Source organism: Apis laboriosa, unplaced genomic scaffold, assembly GCF_014066325.1.
Source record: "Apis laboriosa isolate Shangri-la unplaced genomic scaffold, ASM1406632v1 scaffold12_cov154, whole genome shotgun sequence".
NCBI lineage: Eukaryota > Metazoa > Arthropoda > Insecta > Hymenoptera > Apidae > Apis > Apis laboriosa.
In genome coordinates this window covers 4640820-4656192 of record NW_025221207.1, presented here as the reverse complement: position 1 = coordinate 4656192, position 15373 = coordinate 4640820, and the positions used below count along the sequence as shown (strand labels likewise).

The 15373-nt window shown below is 32.7% G+C and overlaps 1 long non-coding RNA gene across 3 annotated transcripts in view; it reads right to left on the bottom strand.

Moving 5' to 3' along the window:
* The window catches only part of LOC122720624, an 85852-nt gene extending 77919 nt beyond the window's left edge, over positions 1-7933 (bottom strand). For all 3 annotated transcript variants that reach the window (XR_006347791.1, XR_006347792.1, XR_006347793.1), the window contains exon 1: positions 6739-7933. This is a non-coding gene — a long non-coding RNA (uncharacterized LOC122720624). The remainder of the gene's footprint in view (positions 1-6738) is intronic.
* Positions 7934-15373: the final 7440 nt, after the last annotated feature.

Below are 15373 nucleotides of genomic sequence, written 5' to 3'. Positions count from 1 at the left end.
ATTAATACCAAAATCATAATTAACGTATTACTTTATATTCTTCCCTTTCTTATAATTACAACGCGATAAGAATAATTTCATAAATTAATTAATATTAAACTAATCTACGAAACAAATATTTCCTCGTATTCAACGTTCCTTCTTCTTAAATCCAGATGAAAAGAACCATATCGAAGATGGAAAAAAATCGAACTTTTAACGTTCCTCTCGATAAAAATCAATAAAAAAATACCACATCATAAGTAAAAAGACTGTAAAGACCACTATCCGGAGAGAAATACTAAAATTAAAAAGTAAGAGAGAAATGAAAGGATCAGAAAGGAGAAAGAAGAAGGGAAAGTATCTCGCGCATACCTGTGCACATATATATATATATATATCGAGAGGCTCGTTTCGAGGCGAGTCACGAACGGGCCGGATGGAGGGGCAGTTCGAAGTGGACGATGGAAAAAGGGTCGGCTCGTTAATCCAGATCGGCGAGGAAAGGACGCCGGAAGGGACGGAGAAAGAGACGTTGGAAGGGAGAGGGAAGAAAAATTGGACGGATCGGAAGTGACAAAGATGGGGGTGGAAAGAGAAGAAGAGAACGAAACGTTTAGAGGCCCTCCTTTCTTCCAAAGAAGATGGAGAATGGAGAGAGGCGAGGAAAAAGGGGAACGAATGGGGAGGTTTTCGGGCGTTGATGACGTAGAAGAACGTAGGTAAGAAGAAGAGGAAGCGGCGTGGATTGGAGGGGTTGGAAAGGTATAAGGAGAGGAGGACACGAGAGGGGAAGGTGAATGGGTAGATAAGATGGAAGGCTGATATCATAAGTGGCTGCGAATCCTTTATAACTGAGAGGAGAACTCGTGGGCTGAGCGGGGCGAGGTTGGAATTTTTGATGTAGTAGCAAGCAGATATGAATATCGGAAAGTTCCCAAAGGAATTCCACGGAGATCGCCGTGGGGAGAGAGGAGGTGGGTGAAGGAGAAAGAGAAAAGAGGGATGATCGAGAAGAAGGGAGGGGAAGGGTAATCCTGTCTTTCTGTTCGCGCTCGTTCGAGCGGCTGAAAGTTTGAGAAATCGCCGCGAAACCCGATAAACTTGCCGCCAAACAGGCCCTCAACGATTTCGGAAACGGAAGTCGGGTACCTGATGCGAGAGGAATTCTTATGGGGAGGTGATTCGACCATTGAAAGGTTTAAGATACATTTCGTTTCTTTTAAGGAATTACATCGTTAAGTAGAGTCGTTGGTAAGTACTTCGTTTTCTTTAAAAATAATTTTTAGAACTAGAATATTCATTTAAAAATTAAATTTCAGCATTCAACAGTAGAGAAGGATACATCAATTTAAAAATAAATCCTTTTATTAATTCGATGTTAACAAATAAAAATTGGTGAAATAAAATAACTGATTAGATAAAAATTATTGTACGCGTTGATCAGAATATTCTTCGTTGAAAGATAAATTATGAAAAATTCTTGCGGGATTATAAATTATAATCGATCAATTAAATGTGGTGATAAGTGGAACAATTTCTTTTTCTTAAAAAAAAAGAAGGAAGAAGAATTAAATAATTAATCCGTTACGAACAATCATGCTCAGAATGCACACGTGCATTAATTACGAGAAACGATCCAATAGAAATCATTAATTAGAGCCGCGACAACGCCAGTCTCGTCAAACTAATACCCGTTTACGCGACAGGACAACTTTCATCCTTCCATAATTTAGCGGCGGCCGTGTCGACGTTGGTAAAATCAGCCGTAAAATAATGCAATAACGCGTCTTTACACCGTGTTTGCAAATAGTTTCCTCCACCGAAATATTTGGCGCTGCATCAATACTGTTTCCGGGCTTATCAAATTCATTTGCGGGATATCACGAAACTTTGCCTCTAGGGTGTAACAAACTTACACGTTTCGACTCGCTTCTCTCTCTCTCTCTCTCTCTCTCTCTCTCTCTCTCTCTCTCTCTCTCTCTGTCTCTCTATGCATCGACCAGAATAAAGGAAAACTTTGATGTTCTCAATTACGTGTCTGAGCTACAGTTGTTCGGATGATATGCTTGTAAACGGTTGCCTCGATGACCGTAACTCGTTTATCAACTCTCCCTTGAACGTTCACAAATAACGATGTTCGATCGTTCGAGACGAAGTGGCAAGTGGCATTTTAAAGATAGCGTTGGGAATGGAAGAACTCTAATTCTCAAACGAGAGGTTAACGCTCGTTTTAATAGAGAGAGATAATTGAAAAGTGTTCGAGATAGATGAATGTTAATACGATCGTACGGTAGATGTCCGAGTTAATATTGATTATTACTACTGTTAATGGACACCCCTTTCGGTTAGTATTTATTTTCGTATCTTTTAATATTACGCGTGCAACACATTTTTGTTTTTATTATAGGAACATGGGAGTGGATGATTAATGAAAAATATTTCGAAGAGTATAATAACACAGAAATTGAATATTATTTTACCAACATTCGATATAATTATTCTGGATTATCGAATTTAAAATACACCAAACAATAGGAAATAACAATAGAATTTTTTGATCTAAATTTAATCTGTTGGGGAGAAATTTTTAAATCTAGAGATTAAAAAAAAAAAAAAAATGAATAAAGCATTCCCATCGACGATTACTATATAATACTATATAATGGGATCAACTGGTGATTTTCCAAACATCGTCCAATGAATCACATTTACCGCAAACGAAGGGCTCGTGTGTGCAAAGGTAAAGAGCTGCGGGGCACGTTTCGCGCCCTATCGCGAATCTTACGGCACGTGTAAACCCATAAAACGTCGACCTTTGTAACCGGAAGAGGATTGTGAACCAAGTTAAGACTCGGTCGGAACCGCAATCTTCCGGGAACCGAGTAATAACCTGCTCTGTCCTCCCTGTTTCCGGATTTTATCGAGCTCTTACATTTTTAATGAATACTATTACCAACAGGTAACAACAACGACGGCAATCGTGCTACAATAATTACAATTCGTACGATCCTTTTAAAATTGAGGATTGATCGTAAAACGTGTTTTGAATATTTATTTAAGATTTGAGTGGATAAGAAGAATACAAAGTGTGTGTTTTTTCTGATAATTGTTAACGCAGTGATAAGAAGTGGAAAGAATGTCGATTATTATTTTGGTATTTTGCTGGTAAGGGTTGAAATAGGGTTAAAATATTTTTTCGAGACTCGAAAGAAAGTGGAACTCGTAGATGTTAAAAAAGCTATGGAATGTAAAAGGAAATTCCGAAAGTTTCGAGGAATCTGTTAAATAGGTCGGTGTTACGGAATGTCTCGCGTGAGTAAAGAAAATACTGTGGTTTTTTTTTTTTACTTGTAACTTTTCAAATAGAAAGGAAAAATGAAGATATTTATTTTTGGAATTTTTAGATAAAAATTTTCAACAACCTATAAAAATCGATATCTCTTTTCAGATCACAAACATTTCAACGTTGAATTGTACATTTTGCGTGAAAAGTTTACTAGACAATCTAGACGGTATAATTTTTTTATTAAATCTCGAAACGATTTCAAGAGATAGTTTGATAGTTTCAAGGGAACATTTACATTTTAAAATTTCCATACGGAAAAGATAAATAACCCCCCTCTAAAACAAAACTTGTTCGAGCACTGTTAAAACAAATCTCGTATTCAAAGCGAATGAATTCAAAGTTACCCTCCTTAATAATTGAAAAGCGAAATTATTCGAAGTCATCAGAAACAGCAAAAATTGAATTTTTAAATGGATTTATGTAAAATTATCGATAGAAATATTATAATGTTTAATGCTACTATGCTATAAATTTATTATACGATATTAAAATTAATAATATATAACATAATCACGTACACACGTATCTCTTAATTCAATGAAATTTCATTACGCTAATTTAATTTTGAATTAAACATAGCTATCAATATACAACTAATTTAAAAGCTTAAATTTGAAATTTATTTGAAATTAATATTAATACAAATTAATATTATTTAAATAATATAATTCCTTATATAACGCAAACTCAATCATTCTTTCCCCTTTTTGTAAAAAAAAAAAAAAAAAATAAAAACAATCATTAAAACAATACGTATTTATCACACGATACAAGATCATTGAAATTCAAAAATTCATATAAAAATTCATACAGATTTGATTATCGATTTCAAACTTATTCTCGAAATGTGAATAGGATGCATTATTGTTATTAACCCGGATCGATAACACTTGACAATTCATTTAACTCTAACAACAAGGATATTTTTCAACGCGATTGAAAATTTCAATGGATTTCAACTAGAGAGATTTCAATTTCTTTTCGAATTCATTTTAAACCGGCCGCGAATATTTACGAAGAGAGATTTGCAATTAATCGACACTCGTTATTTGGCAATTAAGTTAATTGAGGATCATTCTGATAAATCTGTATTAAGCTTACGTATGACTCATTAACGTAATTACTAGTGATAGTAATTAATATAGTGTACAGATAATTAATAAATAGCAATTTAGGGATCGGTGATAATTATTAAATAACTACAATTTAATTATTATTATTATTCGTTAATCAACCGTTTTATCATTTTATTTATTATTAGAAAAACCGTAATTAATAACGATGAATTAAAAAATTTTGAAAGAAAAGAATATTTGTAAAAAGTTATATAATTAATATACGAATGCACGTGTTTGTGATTACATCGATAAAGCATTTTCATCTCGAAATAAATTTTGCATCGTTCTTTTTTATTATCGAACTTTGCTTCATTAACAAGTTTTCGAAGTTTTATTTTTCTCACCTTCAACGATATAAACGCAATATTTAATTAATCATAAAAAATGATATAAACTCGAAACTTCAACTAGCTTAGCTTTAAAAAGAAACGAAACAACGATTTAAATCATGTTCATTCGTCACGAAGATCGTGAATTTTTTATTTTTCATTGATAATTTGCGTCTATATAATGATTGCCCGTGAACAACCGACAAGTTTGAGCCGAGTTATGGCCGCTCATCTCCAGCGTAAAAAGTCGCTGGAATAGAAACGAATAGCTGAAACTTTTCCGGGCTACCATTATAACTCGTTACCTCGTAACAAAGGGAAAGTTTTTTTAATACTTCCGCTCACCACCATAAGCCTACGGTTCTCTTTACTAAGGGGCGTGTCGTGTTACGGTCTTTAACGTTCACGGTGTTTCAAAAGATTTAGTACAATTTAAAAAGAGGAGAGAAATGTTAAACGTAATCCTGGGCAGATTCTATTATAGTTAAATGGTATTGTAATAATTTCGTAGTACGAAAAAAGAAAGGAGGGTTTTGATTAAAATTTTGCAAATTAAGTTTCCAATAATTAACTCGAAACTTAATTAATCCAAAGAATTTCTAAGATTTGATAAGAATTTCTATTTTTTCCTTTTTTTATTCGATATGCGATAATTAAACGAATCGAGACGAGTTCTTCGAAATTCGAAAAGAATTTCTCTTTTCTCAAATTTTCGATATTCAATAATTATATCTAATAATTAATCAAATTTAAACGAATTGTAAAAGAAGATTGTTACAAGTCGAAATTGAAATCTCTCGTGAACCAAATTTATAATATTCGTTTCCCTATTCTTGATTTTTATCCCTTTTAATTGATATAAATTTTTTAATAACGTTGCATATCGCTATATCATTGAATGTTGCCACCTTTTACACCCTAAATAGAATATAATAATACATTTGTAGAAGTAAGTATCGGAAAATCATGAACCGAAAGACGAGAAATATACTTAAACTTCCTTGAACACATTTTATGTGGAATTTTTCCAAAATTTATATAATAAACTTTGGGATTTTCAGAATAGAAGATGTCAAAAGAACAATGATTTCATGATAATTAAAAAATCAACATGGAAAAGATATTTTAATTATTGTATTATTATATTATATTACTATTGTATTATTATATTGTATAATAATTTATATGATAATTAGTATAATAATTTGATTAGATATTTAACAGTATGATATTTGGAATAATCATATTCATAATGTAATATGATCAAACTATAATAAAAACTTAATAATATAAATTACTTAAAAAGCACTACCTAATTGAAAAATGAAGAGATAGTTTTAATTACACAATAATTTTTAAATATATTTATACTTTTCTACTATCCCTTTAGATCTATTTCATTTTCTGTAAATCATTTAATAATAAATGATGATATATATCATATCTAGCATAAATAGTATAAAACTATTATAAAATATTGAAATTTATTCAGATAATTTATCAGCAAGAACCAAATCATGAAATGAAATTTTATGATTTGGAAATATACATAAAAGACATATAAAAGATAGTTAATAAAAAAAAAAATAATAAAAAAAATGAATTAATTGTTTTTACTATTTTAGATTATATATTTTGAAATATTATTAGACCTTATTTTGAATGCATATTCATCCTGTGTTCGGATGATTAATCATTTGAATAATCAAACTTCGAATAATCAACTTTCTATTGTATATCATATAACCATTATAATTAAATTGCGAATATTCATGCATTTATGCAAAATTTTAATATATAAAAATCTATAGAATTTACATGATATGTATAAAAATAGGAAATATCCAAATTATATTACATTTGATGAATAAATTAAATCTTTAATTTTGCATAAAATTCACAATCTAATTACAAGCTCATGCTCGTGATTTTTATCATAATAAAATCTATTCTAAGTACATACCTTTCGTAGTCGTATTCTTTTCAGGTATTCTTTTAAGATTCGTATTCTTCGCCTTCTTTCGTATTCTTCTAAAATTAACAAATTCGAACAATTCCACGATCGTATTTTCCATCCATTGTCTTTTGCACTTTAACCGAACGAATATCGTGATTCTCGAAGTTTGACTCTATCCGCCATTTTAGTAGAACTTTATTCGAACCAGTTTCTATTCCATTTACCCGTGTCAATGTAGTACGTACACCTCGCGTGATCTGTTTAAAACAATAAAGTGTGGTTGGCCACTACTGGTGTTGCGTTAATCAATTTTATCGCGAAGTCGATTCCATCCTGATACTGCACGAAGAGAAGGCAAGAGAAAGCCTCTGTGTGAAACGTTCGTCCATGGCCGCCATATTATTAATTGGCCGACGCATAACACAGCAATAACATTAGCCGAATAATATAATAATGCTATCGGCACTGTGTAGCCCGAGCCTGCCCCACACTTCCGAGAGAATCCCGAATTTGATGACGGAGCACAACAAACACATTTGCATAATATATATTTCGTTATCGCACTAAACACGAGACGATCAAAAATTCCGTTAATCAATAGCGGCCATATTGATGACTACTAAGAACGATTCGATTTTCAATTCGTTCGAGAGAAAGTTGAAAAGTATCGATATATATATCGTTGTTTCCGAGAGTATCGTTTATCGATATATATCGTTTATCTTATTACGCATTACTTTTTCTTCGAATTATTATTATCTTCGATATATTATATTATCACGTTTATTATTAAAAAAAGAATTATATTCAGCAAAATATATTGCGATACGTATTAATTGAATTGAAATTCGAACCGATTAAGAATTATTTCATTCAATGATATCGAAACCATCAAATTTCTCTACGATAATATAAATGTCTTCCTCATCAAGAATCACATCAGAATGACTTTACCACAGAATCCTGATCGTCAAATCGCATAGTTTTGCATAACTTTAAAAACTTTTCATCGCTTTAAGAGACTGTCACAAATAAAGCAATCTGACGTATTCCCTTCGGAATATCCAGATTGCTAAAGATTTTTCAGACTGTCTACTATCGAATTCTTTTCTCAATCACACAGATTAAACATTAAAACTATTCACATCTATTCTAAATCAACCATTCATTGTCAAATAACAAGAAAATTACGATCAAGCTCTTATTCAAATAAACCTAACCTAATTCAAGAGTCACAATCAGACTAGAAACGCGATCAGGTATTTATTATACAATTTAATTTTAAGATTCACAATCATATTACAGTCGTCTACACACGATTCAAGTATTTATTTATAATTTAAATCAAAAATTCACAACCACACTACAAACATTTATTCGCGATCCAGACTAATCTATTTTACGATTCAGGTTAAAGATTCGCGATCACGACTCAACTCGTGGCGCCCTCTCTCACTTATAATCCATCTTGGCTCTTATTCGCCGTTTGGACAACGTCGAAGAAGCGACAGGTAGTCGGATGAGAAACTGGTGTTGGAGGGATCTGAGCCGGCGTAGGTATGGGTTTTAATTATTTCCACGAGATGAGATTTTGCCGCGGAGGCTAGCATTGAACGCTAGTCCGGTGTAAATTCCGGGGAACCTCGGCTAATCGGCATAATTCCACGGAATCCGTAATAGACTTCAGAATGGGCTGGGAGACGTTGGCGAACATTGGCCCGGGAGCAACCACCACCCACACTCTCCTCTTTGAGTCCTTCAACCTCTCTCAAGGTTCCTCGTCAGTCGTTCGTTTTGCTCATTTTACTTTATTTTCGTAGTTCTTTCCATGCTCGCGTATATTTCTTTTTCCCCTTTTCTCTTTTTCTCTTTTTTTCCTTTTCCTCGTACGTTGAATTTTTTTTCTTATTCGCTTCCTCTTTTATTTCGTCCTTCTCTTGACCGTTTCATTCAGTCTCACAGCTTCTTTCACTTGTCTCTTTTGTACTCGAGGCTTGTTTCTCCTTTCTTACACCCACGTTTCTTTTTCCGCCGGATTTTTCTTCCTTGCACCTCTTTATCCCTTCCTGTTTTTTCTTTTTTATTTTTTTACGCTTTTCTTCAAAGGTTGTTCCTGCTCCCTCTCTGAGAATCTCTTTGTCTCAACTGGATTAGCCTCTTCTTTATTCAAAGCTCTTTTTATTTAAAGAGAATTAATATACGATTACTTGCAAATGTTTAATTATATATAATATAATATTGACTTTCTTTATTATGAAAATTTCTTGTGAAAAATGATTTTCTAAAGTCAAGCTCTTTCTTATGATTTCCACATTGCATATATGCATATATTATATAATAAATCAAAATGTACATATTTATTCTTATAATTGATTAAAAATAATATTAGTTTTTTAAAAAAATATACATCTTCTTTGGATAAACTCAAGAGGAGTTTAAATTTTTAAAAGATATTTAAAATATTGTGCGATTCCAAACTTTTCTCTCAAGATTATATTCTCGTTAACATGTATTTTCTCGCTGATATAGCCTCCAAGTCCTTCAATGCATTACAAAATCGCTTGAGCTGTTTTCATAAGACGCTTGAATCGACGGATCACACCGTCTAAAGCGGATTACACATTATGTTAATTACGACCAGGCTCAAGTCGTTTTCTTGTAGATCGAATAAAGTTTTTTTAATCTATTCATGCTTGAATGCCAGGCGATAGATAGGATTTATTTGAAAAGCTGTTTCATACTTTCAAGTTTTATTTTTTATCCCTTGATAATATTTCCGACAAAGAGAAAGAAAATTTTTTGAATTTTTTTTATTTATAGTTTGCATTTGCTGGATCCACTCCAACATCAACTTTGTTAAAACATTCTCGAAGAGTATTAACGCAGTTCCATTTAAAAAACGAAATTATTAATTACACAGATCCCGTTAATATTCTTAAATTTTAACAAAAAAAAAAAAAAAAAAAAAGAAAAAAGCATTTGCATTTCATGTTCTAATATTTCATAGGAAATGAATATCTAAATATCTCTAGATAAATCTCTTTCATTTCATTCTTCCGTATTTCAATTAGATTAATTATTAAATAGATAAATCGAAATTAAATGATCTATCATTCATTAAAATTTTCTTCCACGCAAGTATCCATATAATTTTATTATTATTTCATTATATTTCAAATAGATTGAATTTTAATCAAATTTTAATCTAAATTCTCACAAAATCGTAATCGTAAAATAAATCTGATTTTTACATCTATACGCTTGATACGCTTGATATCATCACTTCCATACGTTGTTAATGATAACGTCGCTATTATCGATGCGTTATTATATGATAATATACAGGATATGGCGATAAGGACAGTAGACAAATCCGGTATTTGTGAAGAAACGCCGGTACGAATGGCGGACTTGGACAGTTCGATGGCAGCAGTTCGATGCTAATGAAATTCCGCCGGTCGCTCTCATAGATTGTGCAGTCGGTCCAGGTGACTGCTAGTTTGGCATGAGTGTGAATCCACAGAATGCACACTATGGGATTATCCTGGATTCAGATAAATCTGGTATCTATTTGCACATGATCAAAATCCAACTGAATTTATGTAATGTTAAATATTACGAGTGAAATTGTGATATAATATATTGTTGGATCTTCCTTTAATTTCCTTTTTTTTTTTCTTTGATATACGATTTGTTGAATTTTCATCAAGATTTACTTCTTCGAGGAAGTAAAAGTAATATCATTGTATTATTTTTCGAAAATGGAAAATGATGAACGAGAGAATTGTATTAAAAATTTGTAAAAAATGCAAATTCTAGATTCCTATTTGAAATTCTTTTTTTTTCTTTCAATTATAATAATTATAATAAATTATTATAATAAATATTATAATAATTATAATAAATGAACAATATGAAATCTAAATAATCAAAATTTTAATATTAAGATATAATATGGTTTCAAGGGGCAGATTTAATAAAAGAAGGTCGAGGAAATGACAAGAAGTTACATTTTTTAATTAGAAAAGATGGTTGGAACGAAGACACGATTCATTCAGCTTCATAAATGTCCACATTAATTGGGATAATTTTGCTGTCAACGGAGGAGATAATTAATGTCAGGCCAAAATACTTGCCGGAGAAAAAAAAAAAAAAAACAGAGGAACACGCTTTAACATCGTGCTTAAGTATAATTTTTCAAACGGGTCCACTTCCTCTTCTTACAAGTTTAAAACGTTAATCTACGAATGAAATTCACCAACGTAATTTAAGTTTTTAATTTCTCAACTGTATACCTTTTTTCCCCCCTCCGAATTACAAATTTTTCTTCTTTCATAACTCGTGTAATTATAACGCAACTTATCTTGCATTAATTAAAAACATTACTTGCCCGAATATCCATCCATTCAAATAAATTATCGATATCAAGTTTTACATATCGCAAAGAGTGCAGTTTTAAACAATTAAATAAATCCTCCATATATAAATCACACAACTCTCTCTATCCAAGTTAATCAAAGAAGAAGAAAAATAAATAAATAAATAAACAAATAAAAAAGTTCATCAATTTCATCTCAGAATTTCTTATTCCTTTTTCAAACAAATAATAATATCAAAAAATCAAAAAAAAAAAAAAAATCGAAAAAAATTCAAATATTATAAAAGATTAGGAAGAAAAAAAAAAATAAGAATAAGATAACATGTCAAATTGCGAAAAGTAGGAAACGACCGCGATTCGAGTCATCTGGAAGCGAGGGTGAGTTTTAATCGAGCAGAAGGAAACGAGGAGAACGATCGAGGGAGGGGAGGGGGCTAGCGGAAAGAAACATAGTTGGATTTAATAAACATTCCCGGATCGTAATCGGGCGTCGAGACGGGTACAAGGATCAATGTTCCGATTTCCGGCAGGAAATCTAGATTCCAGGGTAGATTAAACTTACCGGAGATATGCTCATCGCCGATAAGTGACTTTAACTTTCGGAAGCTGTTCATAGTTCAGTGCGTGCATAATGAAGATTCGTAGCGGAGAGTTACGAAGAGAAAGTCGTAAAGCAAAGTCTTGGGGGGAAATGCAAACCGTGAGAAATAATGAAAGTTTTCCCTACTGATCGAATTATCGGTCAGTAACGAATTTTAATTTTAATGATTTAATATTTTTAGTTGATGGACCAAATAACTTTACATTTTTTTTTTTTGTATGTAATTTAAAATTGAAATCGAACGCTTTATAATTTTGATCAATTTTTGAGAATTGATGTATAATTTTTAAATTTACATTCTGATAAATATTTTACATATATTTAATATTCCATATATAATATTTTATATATATATATAATAATTTACATTCTGACGATACAGGGTTAATTTTTAAGAATTATTTCGATAGAAGTTAAAAATTGAAAGAGGTATAATTGGCCATTTAATTAAGGTACATATAGAGCTTACAATTAGTACGTTGTGTACACAGTAATCAAACATCAAATAGGAACGTGATGGATTGATCTTCTCAAACGCACGATTAAGATTATTATTTGAAACAAGGCTATCGCTAATATATTCGAGGTTATAAATTTTACTCCCTTTGATAGAATTTATTGAAAAAAAAATCTGTACGATCATGAATACCTCGTTTCAAGGATTATTCTTGGGCTATATCCTTCGATTCTCGGAATCGTTAGTCCCTGAATCGTTGAATGCTCGTAAGCAGACGTGAAAATGAAATGTTTCGACGTTCGTAATTATTCATGGTGTCAACGTATCCGTCGGTTTCACACCGTCTCGAATAGATTCTATTCATTACCTAACTCCTATCCTATCTGCTCGACATTTTCTTCTGTTCCTCCAGACTGCGAGGAATGTTAATGCCCGTTCCCACGTGACACGTGACAAATGGGAACCGTGTTAATTCGGGAAAAAAGAAATCACTTTTGCACACTGCACGGTGACGAGGTGGAGAGGAATAGTTAAAGCATTATTCCATTTTACGAAATGAATTATTATTTCGTTTCGTTCGCGTTGAATTACACCTATTAATTTCAATAAAATATTATACACGGTACATTAGTTCGGTACAATAGCAATTACAGCGCAACATTGTACTTTCAATCCTTGTATAACTCTTCTTTAGCATTGACCATTTCGCCCGAAACTTTTCTCATTCAATTATGATTCTTTCATGAACTTTATTACAACCCACGGTATTTCAACCCCCGTGATCTATATATAAAAATAATCAGAAACTTCGCAACTACAAATTATTACTTATCACACCGACCATCGTTTCAACCCAAATCGAATATGGAAATTAATTAACCAGTATGGAATATTGAGAAGAACAATTTATCCCTTGTTAAATCTTATATAAATGTTGATGAAGTTAAAAAATTCTTGCGAAAAAAAGAAACATGAGAATTCTTCTCTTCTTCTTCTTTTTTCTTTCTTTCTTTTTTTTTTTTTTTTTAACCAATCGATCAATATCATTACGATGGAATCGAAGTTACGTGGAAACGGGCGTGGGTGACGTTTAACAAAGCGAAATGCGGTGAAAACGGGGAAGGGGCAAACGAGCCGTGCCTCGAATTACACGTGAATTCGACAGTCTTGAATCTGTCCATCTTGCAACGGTAAACAGCTTTGTACGCGGTATCATATCCGGGGTGACGTTAAATTGCCGCGGCGCAAATCCGGCGCGAAGTTACGCATGCCGGTCGGTGTACACACACGGTGAACAGTATTAGACATTTACACGGTCACAGAGCCTGTGACAGTAGCACGAGTGTCTTTGACGTACTCTCCGTTACAATGCAACGCTGCCGGGCCTTTGTGCGAGCAAATGTGACGACTGCACGCGGCAGCATGTCGGTAATGGTCCCTGTCATTCGTTAACAGAATCCCTCCCCCTCCCCCCTTCTGCTCGCACGAAATAAATCAACGATCCAAAGGTGTTCCATCGTTCTGCGGTTCGTTTGCCACGATATATATATATATACGAAGAGGAAACCGGTCTCTAAGTTCTGAGTGGCGAAGTCGACTCGCGAAAATAGGTATATATATATATATAACGTTTCTTTATTTTAATCGCTCCATCATGTTCCTCTTTGCTCGTTGATGAGCATTAGTAAAAGAATGAAGACTTTTGGATATTTGAGGATTCGAAAGAGATGGTGATTAAAGGTGGAACTTGTGCGATGTTTACTTGTACGTTGATTTTTGGGCTATTCGAATTTTAAAAATTTTAGTAATTTTTTTTCGATTTATTAATGAGATTAATAAATAAATTGTTGCATTGAATTGATATATATATATATATGTATAGGCTATTTGAGGTTAAATATTCTTTTATGGGAAAATTATTTATAATATTTGGGTTGGGTGGTAGGGGTGTAATAATGATAAAAAGTTTTCAATTTCGTTTTATTATTGGATAAAAGAGTGTATTGATACAAGCACTGTTGATTACGTACTGAATTGAAACGCTGAAACATCCAATCCAGTGTTACCACACGCAGTTGGTTAGTGTATCATCAACAGCAATGCACAATGTATCATAACCACTCGTATCCTACTGTATTACAATAAATCGTCCCAATTCCGCTGTTAAAACAGATACTTGTAAACGTTACAACAGAGAAACAAACTCGAAATCGAAATTAAAACTTTCACAAACAGATCTCCTCCCCCTCCAGAAGAATTAAATTTTATATCTATTATTTATTTATTATAAAAATAAAATGAAAAAGTAATTTCAATAATGTTAAATCTAATATTTTGAGATAAAGATTTTTAAAAATATAAACTAATAATAAGAAAAATTTCACGTGTGCACTCTGTATACACACTTCTTCTGTACGAATTCTTCTTCTGTTCAAATTTTTAAATCTTGTATCACAAATGATATAAAAGTAATAAATGATACGATATAAAAATATCCGCTGTAAATCTTGCGGGAAAAAAAGAGGCACGAATGAAGCAATTTACATCTCATAAACCTCGAAACATCCTCGCATTTGAAATTTCCTCTACGAATTGTGAACATCGTAACACGCGGAAGCACTCGTCAAACGTTCCACTCGTCGGCGAAGAGTCAGATTTTATATTTTCCGCGGTCAATCGTGGAAAGTGTCTTCGACCGAAAATTGAAAATCCGTTTGCGTTTGATACAAAATAGCGTGGGAGGAGCACAGTATGAAAACGGCACCCGCCTGAAGGCTCTCGTTCCTCGTTCGAAATTTGAAATTCAGATCGGTTTATTGTGCCCAGGGTGCATTCTGCGGGTTACAATTATAAAAATATTTGCTCGTAAATCTACGTTATAATGGGGGGCCAAACAGAATTTCCGTTTTATTACGCCACCTCCGTAAAATATCGCCATCCCAAATTTAAATATCCCAATTTTTCCCCGTCGAAATGGATACGATACGCCGAACTAAGCGCGGAAAATTGAATTTTTTCGCTCTTTTTTTTTTTTTTTTTTTTTATTTCCTCTTCCTCCTCCTCTTCTTTTTTCGTGTTTTCCCACGTGTTGTATTTTTTTTTTGCCCGGATAACGCGCCACAACGCGTGACAAATATTATAACGCAGTGAAGCGAGTCGATTGACGAGATATTATTTAGTCCCATCCATAAAAATGCGGATGGAA